This window comes from Microcebus murinus, chromosome 11, assembly GCF_040939455.1.
Source record: "Microcebus murinus isolate Inina chromosome 11, M.murinus_Inina_mat1.0, whole genome shotgun sequence".
NCBI classification, from domain to species: Eukaryota; Metazoa; Chordata; class Mammalia; order Primates; family Cheirogaleidae; genus Microcebus; species Microcebus murinus.
Window position 1 is genome coordinate 16,020,207 of NC_134114.1, and position 21,159 is coordinate 16,041,365.

Here is a 21,159-nt window from a genome sequence, read left to right on the forward strand (position 1 = left end):
AAGGCCCCCAAATGAGAAGAGTCTGCTTGAATCTCATAAGTACTTAGCCAGACTTGTCTTTTGTTGTTATTGCTGTTTTGTATGAGGGCAAGGAGTTGTTATAAAGACCATTTCTATTTCTACAGTTTTTATTTTAACTGAAATATTGGCAAAAGAAGTTGAGAGAAGAATTTTCCCCTTTCATATACAAATAAAACAAAAAATTATGCTGTATATAAACCTGTGAGAGGTAGAAAAATTGCACAGTATTAATAACATAATTTTTTACTTTTAATTTCCTTTAGACTCAATGTTGAACTTCAAGAGAACTCAAGGAAAAAACAGAATTAAAATTGTACATAAAATAACCATCACTTTGTATAGAAAACTGTTTATATGACACAGTTTTATTTCTAAAATCTATGTGTATATGTAACACTAAATGTTCTTAAATATGAAAATAAATTAATTTTAAAAGTATGAATGGAAAATTACTCTCTCTGGGATTTAATAATCACATATCAAATAGATAAAAGTACTATTTTTTGTGGAATTTTCTGTCAGACTGAATGTTGTGTGTGCTTTAAAAAGTTTATGATTGAAAAAAAGTTAAAGACCATTTCATAGCTTTCATAGAAATTGCTTTATAAAAGTATGGCCATAAGGAGATATAAATATCGTAAAGAAAGTGAGGCAAATAGCGCATTTTATAAATAGAACCAACAGTATCATACATTTATGGCATACTGCAAATCATCTGAATTTTAGCTCTCAGAGACAATAATCGTGTCAATTTTTCAACTCTGTATTATACAGTAAAGTAGTTTTGTTGTATTTTTAAGCTATGCTCCCACTTGTGCACTTGTCAGCTTCTTTCAATATTTTCAAGGACAGAGTTAATATTTCTACCTACAGAAGAAATTTATGGACAGCATTTTTATGCATGTGATATAAGTCATAAAATTTCAATAATTAACATTATTTTGGCTTATTATTTTCTACACTTACTATTTGTCAAAATAATGAGTCTCAGAGTAAAATATTCCCTAATTATTAACATTCTGTAGTTTGCACTCTATACAACTGTGTTGAAATGTATACTCATTCTTTTGCGACACTACAATTATAAATAGTCATTTATCACTACTATTAAATAATAATTATTAGGATAATAAAATTCAGACCAACTTTTGAATGACCAAAATCTTAAGACAAATCGATTGACAGTGGACATCTAAAGTCCTTTGATGTATAATGGTCCTATGCAGTGACAGAATATTTAGATTTGTTATGGATGCCAGAGGAGTTCCTAGTGGTGTTCCTAGTGTTAGTCCTGGAAACAAACTAAGTCATTAAGCCTCAAATTTGGAGTCTACATTGAGAACTTTATTGAAGATACAGAAAAAAACTTGGCTGTTTGTATGTCTTCTTTTGAAAAGTGTTCGTGTCCTTTGTCCACTTTTAATAGGATTATTTATTGAGGTATTTGAGCTCCTTGTAGATTCTTTGTACTATTCCTTTATTGGATGCATAGCTTGCAAATATTTTCTTTCATGATTGTTCATTTACTCCATTATTTCCTTTGCTATAAAGAAAGGTTTTAGTTTAATAAAATCTTATTTTTCCATTTTTTTTTTCTTGTAGTGTTTGTTTTGGATGTCTTAGTCATAAATTCGTTGTGTATGCAAATGTCCAGAAGAGTTTGTTCTAGGTTTTATTCTAGGATTTTTGTAGTTTCACATCTTACATTTGTATTTAATCTGTCTTCAGTTATTTTTTGCATATGATAAGAGAGAGGGATCTAGTTTAATTCCTCTGCATATGACATTCCAATTTTCCCAGCACTATTTATTTAACAGGCTATCCTTTCTTCAGTGTATATTTTTGTCATCATTGTGGAAAATCAGTTGGTTATAAGTATGTGGTTTTGTTTCTGGGGCCCTGTGTCCTGTTCCATTGACTTATATGGTTATATTTATAGCAGTACCATGATGTTTTGGTAACTACAGCTTTGCAGTATAATTTGAAGTCAGATAATGTGATGCTTCCAGCTTTGTTCTTTTGGTTAGGCTTGCTTTGATTTTGGCACCTTTTTGGTTTCATGTGGATTTTAGGATTGTTCTTTTTTGAGACAGAGTCTTGCTTTGTCACCCTGGGTGCAATGGAGTCACTGTAGCTCACTGCAACCTCAAACTCCTGGGCTGAAGCAATCTTCTTGCCTCAGACTCTTGAGTAGCTGGGGCTACAGGCTAATTTTTCTATTTTTAGTAGAGAGGTCTTGCTCTTGCTCAGGCTAGTCTCAACTCCTGAGCTCAAGCAATCCTTCTACCTTGACCAACCAGAATGCTAGGATTACAGGTGTAAGCCACCATACCCGCTCCTGTTAAAATCCATAACTATGGAAGCGTCTATCTATCCTCACAGGCCCCTAGACTAATATAGGGAGAAGCCTAGAGTTTTCACAGAGACATTGCTCAAACTTGTGTGAAGTCCTGCAGGCTTTTTGTGCCCTGAACAGCTACAGCTAAGTGCCAATGAGAAAGATCAGCACCAGAAATCTCCATCCTACCCTGGGGCTGCTGCCACCAGTTGCTGCCACTATAGGACCAGGGAGGGAACAGGGAGGTTGGGCTAAAAAGTTTAGAAAACATACAGTCAAATGGAGAACCAATACACTTTCCACTAAAAAAAAAAAATCCTCAGGAAAACTAGTTTATATCATCTGCTCCTGAGACAAGAACCTCATCTGTGTACACACAAATTAGATTTCTAAGCCCTCAGTAGTAAGGACCAGAGGGTAGTAAACAAAAAATTTGCCATGTTAAGTGCTATCTGTTATACAATAAGTATTAATATATTGTCTTCCACCACATGATCCCCCTGTGCAAATGCTTTTCCCTTTGAAATTAAAATAAGAGCTGCTGTAGTTCAGGCTTCTTGAAGAGCTGGACATCAGGTAGATAATACTGCATGTGGCTTTTTGGAAAGGTGACATAATATTAGTTAGAAGGAAAAGTTAAGCTTCAAAGAAGTTGCCACAGAGACCTCAATCCTACAGAGAATTCCAAAGCTTGAATCACCTCTTGGAGATGGTCTGTATAATGGCAAAAGGACTATGGTTTCCTATTCCAGCCTAGACCAGCCATTAGACATTTGCTGCCTCTCAGGGAAGGAGCATGCTTTTGAGTCTTCACATTTCCCTCAGTTAAAGCTATCCCTGGGAAGGGACATTGCAATTAAGCTGTGGGCAGACAACATTCCCAGCAGCTGGGGCAATGGACTCAGTTCTGAAGGGAGGGATCTTGGTGGTGCACTGCAGCTGACCCTACTTGTGCTTTTGATAAGGCAGTAGTAGGTATCCCTAGAATAACTTTTTTCTGTCAGTATACATTGGTAATTTTTATTAGACATTGGATTGTGGACAAAAATTAGAATTTGCTAATACAGTTAGATTTCTTGATGTGGGCTTTTTGAGCTAGATATTAATATAGACAGAAAATAATAGCAGGAAGCCTATCATCTGCTATTCTTTTTGTCTGAATAAGATGTTGTCACTTATGTAGCACTTCAAGTATGTATGCAAGTGCAGTATTACTCTCAGCAGGAGCTAAGTTAAGCACCTTAGAGTGTGTGCTATGCTGAGATTATTGCCAGAACACTAATCTTCTGAGCATAGCTGGTAGAACTCTGCTTAAACTTATTTGTCCTCTATTTTGAAAGCACCAGTGGCACCAAACCTGCGATATACCTTAATTTGCCTCATTTTTAATGCTACCATCAATAATTACATATGTGTATTAATAAGTGCAGACTTCATTATATTAGGAAATGTACCTGGCAGAACATACGGGGTTTCAATTTATCAAAAATTACTCAAACATTTACAGTTATAATATGAAATTATTTTTATTTGTTAAGGGATTTCATTGTTTACATAAAATCAATTCCCTTGCTCTCATACTTAAATTAGTAGTTGCAGCTTTTTCTTCATGTATTTTCCAATTGAAATTAAAGCCATTCATCTTTCTGGTTATCTATTACTATGTACAAAACACCCCCAAAAATTAGTTACTTAAAATTACAACTATTTTTTAATGTCATACAGTCATGTAGAACAGCGGCTTTGATAGTTAATTTTATGTATCAACTTGACTGGGCCAAAGCATGCTCAGATATTTGGTTAACATTATTTCTGGGTATGTCTATGAGGACATTTCTGGATAAGATTAGAATTTGAACTATAGACTGAGCACATTGTCTTCACCAATAAGAGTGGATCTCATCCAACCTATGGATGGGCTGAATATAACAAAAGGGTTGATAAGAAAGAATTATTTCTCTCCACCTAAAGATATTCAAGGTAGGACATCAGCTTTCTTCTGCTTTCCAACTTGGACTAACACTGGAATTTACACCATTGGCTCTGTTGGTTCTTGGGCTTTCAGCCTCAGACTGAAACTATTCCATAGGCTCTTCTAGGTCCTCAGCTTGCTGACTGCAGATCTTTGAATTCTCAGCCTCATGATTGTGTCAACTAACTTCTTAGATTAAATGTGTTTGTGTGCGCGCTCACGCATGTGTATTTGTTCTGGAGAATCAGATTAATAAAGTGATCTAACACAAAAAATATCAGATTATCAAATCATACTCATAATTCTAGGTGTTAATTTAACTTGCGATTAGCCTTTACTAATAATTTAGGCAATGAAGAAACTCAGAGCAGAGACAGCTTTGGGACATCAAGAGCTGTTTTCCAGGTCCATTATTCCCCGTGTTGGACATCCACTCTTTTACTAGAATATTAGATGTGGTTTCCAACTGTGCTGCTATTGGTGATTACCAGCAGAAGGAGCAGTTCAGTAATGAACCATCTCCAACTCATGCCCAGCAGGGTCATTTGTCTTACTTGACACTCTCTAGGGATCTGTGCTTCATAAATCCAAAGATGTTGAATTTATCTACTATAAATAACCTTTAATCAGGATTATCCATCTAGGATATTCTCTAGGTAGCATCTCTTCCTCTTAGCAAATATTTTCATTTTAACTTTTGGGTTGTCTTCCCACTATGGGGAGAGAATGGATTGCATACTGACTGCTTTGTATATTTCCTCCTATTGCAGAGGATGCTAGGCCTAGAATGGGCATCACATCACTTCGTTTATATCCTATTGGTCAGAACAGTTATTGTCAGCCAAGATTCAAAGCAAGAAAAAATTGACCATGCCTCTGAATGATAGAAATATCAATGAGTGACTTCTTGAACTTATCACATTTATAATTAAAATGGGATGGAATTAAATATTTGAATGGGATGAAATTTAATTCATAATTAAATATTATGAATGACTTTTGCTATACTAACTAAACCCTGCTAAGTCTTTTCTTTACATGCTAATGTTAGAGTAACTTCAGATGTCACATCTCATAGAGCAAAATCTTTACAAGTACCCATTATGAGTATTATAACTGCTAGATTCATGTCCAGGGAAGGCAAACAATTATTTGTAATGCATTCTTTCATACTCATGCATTTATTTATTAAAACAGTATTTCATGATCACCTGCTTTGTAACAGGAATTGTGCTGAGCAGTGAAAGTATATTCTAAAATGAACAAGACTTTGTTCTTGCTGTCTGACAGCCCATAATAGGAAAAGTATAAAGTAAATGGGCATTTGCAATATTCTGTGATTAGTATTATAATAGGGAGAAGCATAGGATTGTAAGTATACATGAGTGCTATCTAACCCAGCTTGCTTTGGAAAAGGCTTTTCAATGGAGATTGACCCAATTAAGTTTTCTAATATTAAAGGAGTAGGGGAACTAGGATATAAGTGCAGGAAACAATATGCACTTGATTCAGTATTGATTGAATAAGACAAGAACAGAGTGGGACCCAGTTGAACATAGATATCTTTCTGAGATTGGAGAGATTAATGATGACAAACCATGAAGACATAATTTAAAGCCATGTTAAAAGAGTTGACATACCTCTGAGTCAACAAGGACTCATAGAGGGAGATAGAATCATAGAAGTGGCTTTACCAAAGCTACGATGTGCAAATATCCCTCGAGCTTCAGTTTGGAGAATGGACAGATTAGAAACATGAATTGAGGTAAAAATGAGAAAGAAAGAAAGAGAGTGAGAAAGAAAGAGGTTTAGGAGACTTTTTTTATAATTCTGATGATAAACAATGATTACAGGAATTAAGTAGATGTTTATTCAGAGATAGAGACTTGAACATATTAGAGAGATTAAGAAGACAGACGTGACAAGTTTGGAGTCTTTCATTATAGAATAGGTGCAATGATGATAGAAAAAATTATATCCAAGTTTTCAACTGGGATTCTGGGTTGTTTTTGTGATGATGGTTTATTCATTCTGATATTTTAGGCTGAATGTTTCATGATATTAAATTACATTTGTAATTATCAGCTTTGAGGTATTGGTATAGTATCTAGTAAGAAATTATTTAAGTATTTAGGATAGAATGAAAGCACTTGGGTTGGAATTCAGAGAAACTACCAACAAAGAGATGAATGAAGAGTAGATAGGAATGCACACAATGTGAAGTCAGAGAAGAAGGAAGAAGATATGCTGAGGTCCTGTAGACCCTAATAGTTTGGGAACAGGCTGTGCCTAAGAAGGGCAGTAGAAGAATGTTGAGGATGTATAAAGCATCATGGAAACCCAGAAATAAAACATTTTTATTTTATTTTTATTTGAATTGGGAGATACTTAGCATACTTAAATATTGATGAAAATATTAGTAAGAGTAATAAAAGAGAAATTTTATGTTTGAATGGATTTTTACTAAATGTCAAACCCTTGGACAGCAGAATAAATATTTGTTATTGAATAAAACATTTCTATAAATGGGAGAAGTAACTATTATGTTAATACCAATTTTGGAAAAATACCATATACATCATTAAAACATTTCTTAAATGCTCACTTATTGGAATATAGTATATACAGCTTAAGAATGTAATATGGACCATGAACAGGGAGGAAGAATCCTTTCTCTCATTATTTAAAAAGGCAATTTCAGATTCTAAATAATTTGGACAAAAGACATATTCATGTATATTCTTATACCAACCTATACTTTTCCTCTGTTCTTTTGTTTATATCATTGCAATCTGACTATAAAACTGTTTGGGAAAATTGCTTTTATTCAATAAAGAAGAGATTATATTATATTAGATTAGTATATTTATTTCTAGCTTCTTATTTAAATTAGCCACAACCTAGAGGTAAAATAATCTAACCAACCATTTTCCTATTGCTGAGAATATGCCAATTTCATTATTATAAATGAAACTGAATTTTTATATATATACATATATATATATCTTTGCACATATATGCAAGTATCTATAGTATAAATTTTCAATTCTAGTTTTGTTTGGTCAAATAGTATATAAGAAAAATAATGTACCAATTAATTCCAATAGTATATCCAGATATATATAATCCATCAAAAATAATGTATATTCTTTAAAAATGATTCATTCATATTATATCTCTCTTGTCACAAGAATGGAATGATAAGGAAGAAACTAGCTATGTATACTTTAGATTTGAAAGAGAGAGAGAGAGAGGCAGAGAGATTGATCTGTCTTGAACTTTACCTGATTTATGTCAAATTTACAGGAACTTGACTAATCTGTGATGGTTCAAATGATCATAAAATTAATAAAGAACAACACAGATACAAAAAGAAAATAAATTTTGGAGCTAATTGTTTTTATATAAAGCTGTGAAATAAAACACAACTCAATTTAGGACATTGAGTAGGGGGATTCTCTCAGGATAGAGGCATACCTTGCTTACACTGCAATTTAGAAAAAAAATCTTTTCTACTCACCTCAAATCTAACAGAGTTGAAAATTAAGTGAATTTCAAGTGAAATCAGGTGAAGTCATTCCATATTCATGACTCAATGTCTCCCAGACAGAAATAGGATTATTTAAATTAGGATTTTGAAGAGTGTAATGGAGAATTACATTAATGATTTGTGAAAAGTGATCCAACGGTCTAAAAATGACAGGAGTAAATAAGGTCTAGACAAAATTTGGTTTTCATAGGGATATTTTTACAGGGAATTATATTGACTTAAATTATAACCTGTGCTTAAAGAAAAGATTCATCCAGAAATGTAAGAAAAAAAGTTAATTAAGCCATGCCAGCCAATTTATTTTAATTGCATTCATCTATTCCAATTTATAAATAAAGGCTTCTGAAATGCTTTTTTCATTTTAAATTGAAAGCATTGGGCATGCAGTCTTAAAAGGTACCTACTTTGCATTATTAACAGCTCGGTGGTTTTATTATTTTTCCTATTTTAATCCTATGTGCATAAAGCATGAGATATTATATCTAAAAAAAATCACAGGAATGCATCTATTGAGAGCTAATTTTTACATATACACATACATAGATCCTCAAAGGAATTTTGTTTATATTTATATAATGAACCAAAGGTCAATTATGTAAGTCCCAATATTTATTCAATCATCATTTCTCTTACAATAGAAAACCACAAGATTTAACTCTTTTATTCCTGCTATGTTAAAACAATTCTTCTCAAGTGACCACATTTTATATCCCCATGAAAATTTTAATGCTATAAAAAAAAACTGGGCCCAATGGTTCAGGTAAAATTTTATGTATTTACATATATTTTCTTTAAAGTTTTTATGATATCATTATTGAGAATTTGGAAAATAGAAATTAAGAAAAATAAAACAAATGTTATTAATATTTATATTATGCAGTACATTATAATACCATCAGTTTGATGTTGCCCTTATTAGTCACTATTTCAGCAAGTGTGTATGGATGTATACATGCATTTATTAAATGAAATTTCAGTCATTTTGAGAAATAACTTACATGCAATTATATTACTTTGTATTATATTCATTATATTTTTGTCTACCTTCAAAGGTTGACTGAAAACACGCTTTTCATGGTGGCATAATATTCCTGTGTACATATAAATATAGAATATAGCATGATTAGATTTTAAATATTTAAATTATCTATATATCATAAAAATATAGCATATTTTTTGAAGAATCACATCTCTGCCATTTAATGGTTGCTTGGTTTTGGATACTTTATTTTATCTTCCTATAAATAATTATATTATCCATTGATAATCATCTCTATGTCTATATTGCTAAAAAACTGAGTGAAACCTTAAAGACGGGGACTATATCTACATGTTTGTTTCCTAATACACAGCACTGGATTCAGTACAATGGCCACGTAGTTGTCATTCATTCTATAACTTTTACATGAATTAACTGAAAATCTGTAACTCAATCCATTATCAGTATAAGAGTACCACCACATGCACCACTGATGCAACCTATAGTAGAGTCCAACATGGACATGCTTGAAGCTCTGACTTGGGTGGGGCAAAGGCAATATATGTAACCTAAACATTTGTACCCCTGTAATATGCTGAAATAAAAAAATTATTACATATTTGGAACAAAATATTGGGACCAAAATTTAATGAATGTTCTATGGTGATATCAAGATTTTATGCAAATGGTAAGATGTAGACCATCCTCAGACATATCCATGAATTTTTTTGTCTGATATAAAAAATAACACAATGAATTGTCTCATGGCTCTTGTACAATGCTGTTGTAAGCCACATTCATTTTTATTTTAAATATAAAATCAATTTATTAGTAAATCCAGTAAATACTGCAGAGTATGATAGAATATTATATTAAAAAACTAAACTCAAACAACTACCTAATCTTTTTTTTTTGCTACTTTGTCTAATCCTTCAACCATTATGAGTCTTTTTTAATCCATAAAAATAATAATAATAATTTACATAATTTACAGTGATTTTGTTGGAACATAAAAAGAAGATATCAATGAGATAGTTGTAAACTATAATTTACTATATAAACATGTCATTATTTTTATTTATTGAAGGAGGTATTTATTTATCATCAATATAATAAAAAAATGAGAAACAACTGACTACTGTTGTGGTGGTGTATCTCTGAGGGATCTTACTAAATATTATGTTATGCAGCTACTACAAAGTGATAATTAAAAAATAACGGTTAAGTTGCTGAAGTTTTGCTGAAGTCTACTCAAGCAATATAGCAATGACCAAAAACTGACAAAACAGAAACACTGATTAGTGTAGACAATGAAGATCTCCACTTTGTGTTGCTTGAGTGGATGTTCAAAGATGTAGTGAATATATGCCACATAGTAGACAGTTTGTCATAAAATGAGCTCTATTATACTACAGATTAAACTTTGAAAATGATGGTGAATATTCAGTAGGTAGGATACAGAAATTTAAGAATCATAGCATATAAAAATAAATTTTATGATGCAAAATTTATGATCATGAAGCATCTGAACATTACATTGAAAAATTATTATCAAAATATCTCATGAAAATCTTAGTCCTGAAAATATAAAATTTATAGCAAGCTAATGAAACCACTGTGGCCTAAGTTGTATCCTTAAAAATATAACAGAATACCTGAAACTGGGTAATTTATAAAGAGTAGAGTTTTATTTCTCACAATTCTGTAGGCTGGAAATTACTGGCAAGTTTGGTGTCTGGTGAGAGCCCAGTCTCAAGGTTGCAAGATGGCCATAAACACTGCATCCTCTAGAAGAACAGAACCCTGTTGCTCATACGGTAGAAGAGTGGAAGAACAGAGAGTGAATAAGAGGGGGCCAAATTCATCCTTTTGTAAAAGAACAAATCCCATCCATGAGGGTAGAACCCTTATGGCCTAATCATCTCCAAGTCTCTCCTTTTAATACTGTTACACAGTGACAAATTTCAACATGATTTTTTTGTGGAGTGAAACATTGAAACCATAACATATAGTGATTGCTGAGAAAAGATCACCAAATATTTAAGAATGCTAAAGATATTATAATTGCTCTTGGTATGCAAATGCTGCAGCTATATTAAATAAAAAGTTGCAGCTCATGTTCAGGAAAAGCCAACATTTAAGATATTTGAAGCCATATGCAATTTATATGATCATGTGAAAGCATGGGCAAAATGTTTGCCAACCACTTTAATGATCACTACAACAGTAGAGCAAACTATTTGTATTTAAAATGGATGAGAATTAAAGTGTAAAATGTTATCGTTCCAGGAAAACTGCCCCACATCCCACACATCACTTTCTGATTTTGTGGAGTGAAATCTTTTCAGCTTTCATTTCCACCCAATGTAAATCTATAATACAACATTGGAACCAAGGACATTGACGTTCCGTGTATAAACAACACATATAATCACTTTGATTGATTGATTGCTTTTCTGTGTGCTTCTTATAGTTAGTTTACTGTGTCCTTGCTACAATTATCAGATTTCTCAGACTGAAGATCTCACAAAAAGTGCTAGGAGTGTCACCCAGTTATTAATGAACACAGTATGGTAAGGCCACCATTAGCAAATTCTTGGTACAGACTTTAACACTCAGTGATGTTTGAAATGAATTTTCAAATAAAGACTTTAAAAGATTTTGTATTGCTAATGAGAAAAACATTTTAGACTCTGCTACATATGTCAACGTTAATCAGGTGAAAGTATAAAATAGGTTAGACAACTCTGGCATCTAAGAATTGGGCACTGTAACTATGAGGCGATTCTTGTCAAGTTCTTGAGAGAAAGTGAAATTGCTAAAATGGAGTTAAACATAGAAATGTGTGAGGATAGCAATGTTGATGAGCATGGTATTGTGAACTTGTAAAAAAAAATATCTTTTGGCATGATAAAAATATGTGCTCAAGCATTTTTTGGTCTTCAGGCTGCTTAGACAGATACTTGTTAATGAGGCAGATAACACTGAAAGAGGTCTTTACAAGAACTCCCCTGTACTGCCTCGGTAATTAAAGACCTTGCTTCTTTTTCATCCTTGGATGTCCAACTCTAACTTGCTCATGATGATGATGTTGGGCACCAGTGATTTACCACTTTCTCAAATACCTTGAAACAGCCAGAGTTTATTAACATTTACTGCATATGTACAAGAATTTAGCCTGGTATAGGATTTATTAAAAACTGCTCTTGGAAGTAACATCCAGTACTTATGATGATCTATAATTATCTCACATTTTAGAAATAAATTTAGTACTCTACAAATAAAAGTTAAATGAACTTTAATTCTATTAATATTCTTTTTGAAATCACATTAATGTGTTTATAAATATTAATGTGTTTGATTCTGAATGATGCTTCAGAATTCATGTGAACTTTCTGCAATACGTGAAATATGAACTGTATTAAATTTTTGAATGAAAAATATGAATTCTGAAATACATCTTACCCTGAATATTTTGGATAAAGGATAGTGGATCAGAATTACATAACTAGTCAATTTACACAAAGTGAATATTTGTCCAATAATTATTTTCAACAGATATTTTACATAAAAATATATATAACAAAAAATGCTATTAACCTGAATTTTATTGATAATTGGTAGTACAAAAATAAAATATTTGCCAAAATATTATGTTATCATTCAATTTTGATTTATTATTTATTTTCTATTAAATGATTATTTTCTTTCCCAAGGTGTTTCTAAACTTAAACCTCTTTTTGGGCCAACAGATTATGAATGATAAATTCCTAGATATTCTGAATAGTAGTGTTTTAATAGTGATATGAGTATTATATCTGTTTCTTCATATTTGAAATATATTCATTTGCTTATTTACAGGTGTGTATTAAGGTCATGTAAGAAGAATATAGATGTATGTATAGAATTTAATCATATGGCATCCATTATATCCAAATGCTATAAAATCATATAAGAACATATTACTTATATGTAATATCATATATCATGAGAAGATTATAAGAATATGTTACTAATTTTTCTTCACCTTTAGCAATACCTATTTAATATATAATCTATACTATGAAAGTCTAGATTGTACATATTTTTCAAAATAACTCACTTTGGTAGCATTATCAGATTACATTCAAATTTCATTCCCGTGAAAGTTTTATGTTTAATGATTTTAAATGGCTATAAACAAGAAAATAAAATTATTAAGTGTATTTTATATATAAATATACTTTTTATATTTCATACTAAGACTTAAGGAGATTTAATGAATAATTTTATATTAACCAGAAGTTCTTTATTCTTGCTTGAGAGTTCTGTTCCTCGGCAGAAAGTGATTTTTCCTTGTAGAATTGAACATATTACCATTATAGAGATTAGTAATTTACTGTTTTAAATTCATCTTTATTAAATATAAGTTTATGTCATTCCTATTATGTGTGCAGCCCATGTTATAAAAGGGCTGATAATTCCCTTAAATCTCTAGAATTTATTCTAAGTTCTTGTTCTCAAGAATCTTAGACCAATAAGAAAATACAGAGGAAAGTGTCTATAAGACATTAAAGATAACATCAACAAAAGTCTCAGGTAATATTTTTTGGGGAAAAAAAAGGACTATAGCCAACTTAAGATCTGCATGTAGAGAAAAAAGAGAGAAACAGTTGGACATATCTCTCCTCAGTGTACATATCAATTTTAGAGCTTCTCTTTTATATACCAGAGAGCCTAAGATTTTGTACACCACAGTGCCACAATGTTAAGGTTCCAGGAACCCTCAGGGAAGAGAGAGAAAACATCATGTACTTTGGTGAATGCATTTCAAAAGGACATTTGAAAGGAAAAGAGAAAAATTACATTTGAAAAAAGATTTTAAAATTTATTGAAATAAGTAATCATGCTATCAAATCAGAAGATTAAAATAAGTGTTGAGAGTTAAAATTCATAATGGGATCAAGAGAGTAAACATTAAACTTTTTCTCATGAGCTCTTCTTCATCAATATAATGTTATGGCAGTTTATAAAAGCCGCACCCAAAATTTATTTTATTATAAAACCACATTAATAAAGTACTTTTATTATTTACTTTTAGGTTTTGATTTTGCCATTCTTGTACCTAAACAGGTATGAGAATAAATCATAGGTCAATTCTAGAAATTCAAAAATTTTTATATATATTTTTATATATATATACATAAAAATATATATTTTTTAATATATTTTATACATTGTATCAGAAATAGCACTATTATTTTAATAAAGATTTTGATTGTTTACATCCAGAAGGCAAAAGGAGATAGTTAGCCAATTTTGTCTGTCACCAACAATTCTAGTAATATAATTTTGAATATAGTATCAGTGACACACTCACACAGTATTGATTAGTCTATGTAATATCATTCTGAAATCGAGTTAATGTAATGATCTAACAGAAAGGTTCATATCTTAATGGAACAACCAGAGATACTAAAGAAATAGAAGCATAAGATTTGAAAGCAGTAAATACTTTTAATGAGCGTAGTTTAAGTCATTTATATGTACATTTTTATATTTGAAGTACTAAACCTCTCTGCAATTATATTACAATTTATCTTTTCATATATAAGACATTGCAGAGGTTTTACGTAAGGAACATTAAACATTTTTGTTTTACTGGATGGTTTTATTTGTTTTACCTATGCCTTCAATTTGAGATGGGAATAAAGTAACGTGTTTGCATATGCTGTATCTCATGCATAAGACCTCATAGAAGTCTCATAATATTTCTAGATCAAGAAAAAATACATTGATATTTACATGGAAAATAGTGTTTATGGCAGTAGATTGGATTTTAGATTTTTAAATAACTACAAAGTTATTGTTAGAAAAATTATTATGAAAGCAATCATGTTCTCATAAAAAGCAATTAAATCTTTAAATGATAAACAAATAACTGAAGTGTGTGTATATATGTAACTTAGTTATAATTTCCTATGCCAGAAATAAACATATATTGCTCCATAAAGTTTCTGTATTGATAAAAGTGAAATGGAAAACTCTAAAAAGCTTCAGGGATTTTGACAGTCTGATGGTCTAGGTAGACTGAAAAGTCTTCATGTTGCAAAACAAGTAAATATTATATATTATGTATATATGATATAGAGAGAATGCTGTTTTGAAGGTAGGCTATGACTGGGAAGCACAAAAGGAGCTTCTGATCTCCTGAAAACATTGCATTTCTTGATTTGGATGCTGGATACATGAAGTCTGATAAGCAAAAATTGTTAATTGTCTATGGTAAGGCCTGAACAATCACATGTAAGCTTTGAATCTAGAACCAGACTCCTCACCTTCTCCTCTTGATCCTTTAGGGCCTAGGTGAGAAGCACAGGCTATGCATTATGGACTCAAACTAGTCAAACATTAAGAAGCTCTGATAACAACTGGTTAATCTGTCTGGGATCACAGCAGACTACGGTTATGATCAAAATTATTCCAAGAGGGCTGTCTGGAGGAGTGAACATAGTCATGAGTCCCAACCTATACCAAGCCAGGAAAAGATGCTCTATAGTCCATTAGGATCTATTCTGAAGACCCAGGATGGCTTCTGTCTAAGTCTCATAATGGACTATTCTACCCTACCAGTTTCACTGATCCAGAGGCAGCATAAATATCTGCCAATCCAATAGAACTCCCCTTGACTGGTCAGCAAGGAGTGAAAGAGTATGCAGTTATCAACATTACTTTCGCCAAGCTCTTAAGACAATTTGTTGTGCCTCTAAATCTAAGGTAGTATCATTAATAACTACCTAAATGAGTGTTGGGAACAGGTTGTGTACAAACTATTCTAGTTTGATGATCTTGACAGTGGAGTAACTGCTTGGAGTGTATACATGAGCAGAGAGTTGGTGATGCCATTTGGTAACTCAACACTTAGCAAATCTTACCAGTTTCTGTTCTTTACCTCTATTCAAGTTCAGATTTTTTCTTGTCATTTGAGCTATTGGGGCTTTCAGAGTATCTAATTGTGGTATATGCATCTTATAAAACACATTAGATCCACATGGATTTGTGCTTCTTACTTAAAAACCTGGTTCTGCAAAGATAATAGCTTAGTGTGCACTATCTGCAGAATAGCCCTCATGTCTCAGAACAAGTTATTTCACAAATTTAACTATGGGACTGGGCCTTGCTATTTCAGCCACATTAATTAACCACACTCAGATAGTAATATGTGCCTTCTTAATTTTTCACTCTTCTTTGGCTTATTTCTCTCAGAAGAAATACATAATGTCACCATTATAATTAAACAATTTAATTTCATCAATAATTAAATCAAAATATGTTTACAGAATGGTAATTTATTATATTCAAGATTTCAGATATGCTGAATGGGAGGATTGTGGTGTACATCACAATCAGGTACACAAGTGATTATTTTTATTTTCAATGTTAGAACAATATAGAAAGCATTAACGAGTCTATATGAGCATACTCATCTCCATCTCTTTAGACTGTAGGATTGAACAGCTTTCATCATATCTGGCAATGAAGAATATAAAACGCATGAATTTATTCTAGTCACAATAATTAACAGTTAGTGTCCATGAGCCATTTAGTTTTTCACAGGCGAGTCAGGACTAAAATAAAGCAATCTGGTGGAACTTAATACCCTTTTGCTTAATATTAGCACTTAGAGCTGAAATTTTTTGTTCTTGTGGAGTATAGTACTACCTAGTATTCACTATGAAGTAGAGTTTGAGAATTTTAAATATTACCATGAGTATGACTGATTAAAATTGGGCAAAGTGCATGATTGCCCAAGATCCAACCAAAGGCAATAAAAGACAAGCCCTCCACATCTCACATCAAAGTCAATTATTCATTCCTGAATAAGCAATGCCACTATAGGGTCTATTTTTCTTTCTCATTTTCCATTTTTTAAATTTGACTATAACCACAGTGTCATCCACCAGAGCAACATTTTACCTGCCACAATCTCTATTTGGCCTACTGATTGGTAATCACCTTCTATTCTATTGCAGGTATTAATGGGCATCGTTCACTGGTTTGCAATAATAACCATCTTCAGGCCACTCCATTTGGACCACAGCAAATAGTCTCTAATCTCCTGTTAGGGAACAGGCAACAAGATACTGGACCTCAATTCCACTCAGTCATTTTTCTTCCCACAGCCATATCAGGCAGAGGACAATTAATATCCTGCTTTGACAGCCTCTCTTCACAATCCCATCAGGCATCATTGGATATAGATATTATATAGAGTATTATACCACAATTTAGAGTTCAAATTTATTTAAATCTGAAACTTGCCTTAATTTTCCTAACACAATTGTTCTTATTTTTCTTGTAAAGTTATCAATGATTTTCATATAGCTCATATTTTTCAATCTTCATGTTTCTTGACTCAATTGATCTCTGATTCCTTCCTTAAAACTCCGTTTCCTTGGTTTCTGGACATATCAGCCCACTTTGCTAGTATTTTTATCCTTACATTCTACACACTCCTCTAGATGGATCTACTGTTTAGATTCTTGTCCTCTACCTTATTTTTTCAATTGCCAACCTAAATAATCAACAGGGTCAAAATCTAACTTAAAGAAAATTTATTTATTCAAGCACAAAATTTGAGGATAGCTTACCTAGAAACACCAACTTTAAAGAAATGGAGTCAGTGTTCTGAAGTAAGGCAGTTAAGGTTTCATTTATATAGGCAGAGACAGAGGCAGTTTTGGCAGGACTACAGCACTTTTCTTACAAAGTTGGTGTTACAGCAATTGGTGTTACATATAGTTACAACAACTTGATTGGTTATAAGCAGTGTTTCTTTTTTGGAAAGGTGCATTTAACATTTTTACAGAGGATGCAATAGTCATGGGTTTTCTGTCATCTGTTCTAAGCAAAGCAGTACAACAAAGGGGGAGATAATCTGTAACAAGGGTCACTAATTAAGAAGGCAAGAGATTTTTGTCCCTGACATTTGTCCCTGTCTCTCTAGTCATTGTACAGAACAAAAGAAATAAGAAAAAAGAGTTAATCTATAATCTGAGAAATGGAAGTTGTAACTATATGTGACACAGATCACAATCACAACTCTTTCAAGGCTTATAGTGTTTTGGAGTTCCAAAAGCAATTAAATTTTACTTATTTTCATAAAATGCAGAATATTCTTAGCCCTCTACCCTATTATGTCTTCCTGTTTTGTGATATTGTGAAACAGATACTTGGTCTTGGTCCTGTTTCCTGAAATACAACTCCTAAAATTCTTGGAATCTCTGGAATGATGAGTATCTTTTACATGCTAATGAATGGCTGGCCATTGAGGGTCTCTACATAACCTCATCATGGGGTCTCATTCTAGGGGATATATCCATGTGATTAGAGGTTTGGAACTTTCAGTCCCACTTCCTGGGAGGGGAGAAGGGCTGAAGGTTGAATGGATCACCAATAGCCAATGATGTAATCATTCATGCCTATATAATAAAGCCTCCATGAAAACCCAAAAGAACTGGATTGAGACTTTCAGATAGCTATACCCTTGGGGGTTCCTGGAGGGTGATGCAACCCCTGGACAGGGCATGGAAGCTCTGCTCCCTTTCTCCCACATCTCACCTTATGTATTTCTTCCACTATGCTGTTCATCTGTTTCCTTTGTAATACATGGATAACATAAGTAAAGTGTTTCCCTGAGTTCTGTGAGCCACTCCAGCAAAGAGAAAAAAAAAATGTATGGATGGTCACATAAAAAGTTGTGCAGACATGTTCACAGAAGCCTCATTATTGGTAGCCAAAACCTCAGTAGTTGTATGGGGTAGGAGTAGGGGAGAGGTTCAATCACAGAGGAATTGCAGAGAATTCCTTGGATAATCTTTTATGTGCAGTATCTCCATTGTGGTCATAGCTTTATGGCTGCATAATAAATTGTCAAAACTCATAAATCTGAATACCTTAAAAGGAGATTTCTTGGTATGTAAATTTTACCTCAACAAAACTGTGAAAACAGGGAAAAAATGGACTCTGCTCTGTTGAAAACATTTTTCTGACTTTTCAATCTCTTGTGGATAGACATGGCCTATACTACCCTTATTCCTTTGGTATTGAATAGATTTGAAATGACTCCTTAAGAGAAAAATTCCATGATAAACTTTACTTAAATGTCCTATTGTCTGTTCCCAAAACACACTGTACAAAACATTTCCACACTCATCAAAACTGCCATATTTATGCAGAGCTTGTCTTTTCCACTCTGATTAGATCTTAAAGTTTATTATTCAGAGATGATGCCTTTTTTGTTCATTAATTGTAAACTGCAGAAAAGCAGTCCCCAACCCGCAACCAAGGACTGATACAGTCTGTCTTCCTCCTACCTCCCAAGCATCCATGGAGAAATTTTCTTCCATGAAACTTAGGAATGGGAAGGAGAGGGATGCAGAGCAGCACAGCAAAAGGTACATGGCTGGATGCTCCCCCACCGCTCACATCACTGCCTCATCTCTGCCTTCCCCACCCCCTTGGAAAAATTGTTTTCCATGAAAATGGTTCCTGGTGCCAAAATGTTGGGGACTGCGGTGTAGATAACCCAGTAGAAAGTAAGTTCTCAGATTCTCAAGTATATGTTAAGTAAATTTAGACATTAAGAAAATGAGTTGTAACCTGGTATATTACTCTGCTAGGGCTGCCATAACAAAATACTGCAGATTGAGAGGCTTAAAGAAGAGAAATTTATTTTCTCAAAATTCTGGAGGCTACAAGTTAAAAATCAAGGTGTTAGTAGGTTTGGTTTCTCCAAAGGCATTCTACTTGGCTTGGAAAAGACCATCATCTTGCTACCTCTTCTCATAGACTTTCTTCTATGTGTGCACATCCCTGCATTTGTTTTGTGTCCAAAATTTCTCTTTTTGTAAAAATAGAAGTCACACTGGATTAGAGCCCACCCTAACAGCCCTATTTTAACTTCATAACCACCTTAAAGGCCATATCTCAAAATACAGTCACATTCTGGGATACTGGGTGTTAGGGCTTCAGCATATGAATTTGAGGGGGACATATATTCAGACCATAACATTTGAGAAATGGAGCCAAACACAGAGAGCAACATACACATTGTGTGTGTGTGTGTGTGTGTGTGTGTGTGTGTGTGTGTGAATATGTCCAACAATCTGAAGAGAGAGTTCTCAAGAACATGAATAACCCCATATTTCTTTTTCCATCACATCAATCTGCAACTAGTAACCTGGCAGTAGGTAGAGAATGGAAAAAAATGTTCATTAAATTCAATTGTATTAAATTATAGTAAATACAAGGATACAAAATGAGCTAATTTACCATTGAGCAATTTATGTTCATGTACCATACACAAATTCTCAATGCATTAATTATGTAAAATACCCACAGAACTCAAGAGCAAGTTTCCTGTGATTGTCCTTTGAGTCTTTAAATTTTTCCATTCATCGTCTTACACAACTTTATGTGTCAATGAAATCTGTAGCTGTTCAAAACTCTCAGGTTTGAGTATTTTTAATGCTGTATATATTTTTTTTAATTTTCTAGCTTGGACTCTGCTGTGAAATAATGAGGAGAGGTAAAAACCACCAGAATTGCCACAGAGAAGTGATCAAATCAGCTTTATTTTTTGAAATTAGCTTTTGAAAATTAATCAAGTCTTAGGTAATTCATTGTATGTTTGCTCAGCAATACTAAGGCTGAAACTTTTTAGCATAAATTGCTCATTTTATTATCTCTTCAAAACCATGAATATATATTTATGCCAAAGTATTTCAACTGTATGTGAAATAAAGTGTGTCTTACATGTGTAGGTTTTGCCTATTAGTAGTCTTTACACAACTTCAAAGTGTTTAAATTTTAGCTACACATACAGGATGGAATTAAATCAGGATTTCTAGAACATTTACATCTCCCAGAAGGTTGTTTGATCATTTTTGGAATATAAAATTATGATGAAAGTTGATGTGATGTGGTTTCAAATAACTATTTACAGCATGAATAAATAAACTGAAAACATTTACTATGTGTGAATAAGGCAACAAATATCTTTCTTAGCAATTGATTTTTTTCATTAAATTAAAAATTTTGTCATATTTAAAAAAAATTTTTGAATATTGAGAAGTATAAATACTAGATTTATCTCTTTGAAGTGTTAGTATATGTCTTAGTCATAACAATTGAGAAACAATGAATATTTGTATTTTTTTTCCTCTCCCATCAAGAGGAATGATTTGGATGACCTAGGCAATCTACTGTGTAATGTGGAGGGATTTCAAGCTCAGAACAAACTACAGTTTTAGAAAGGG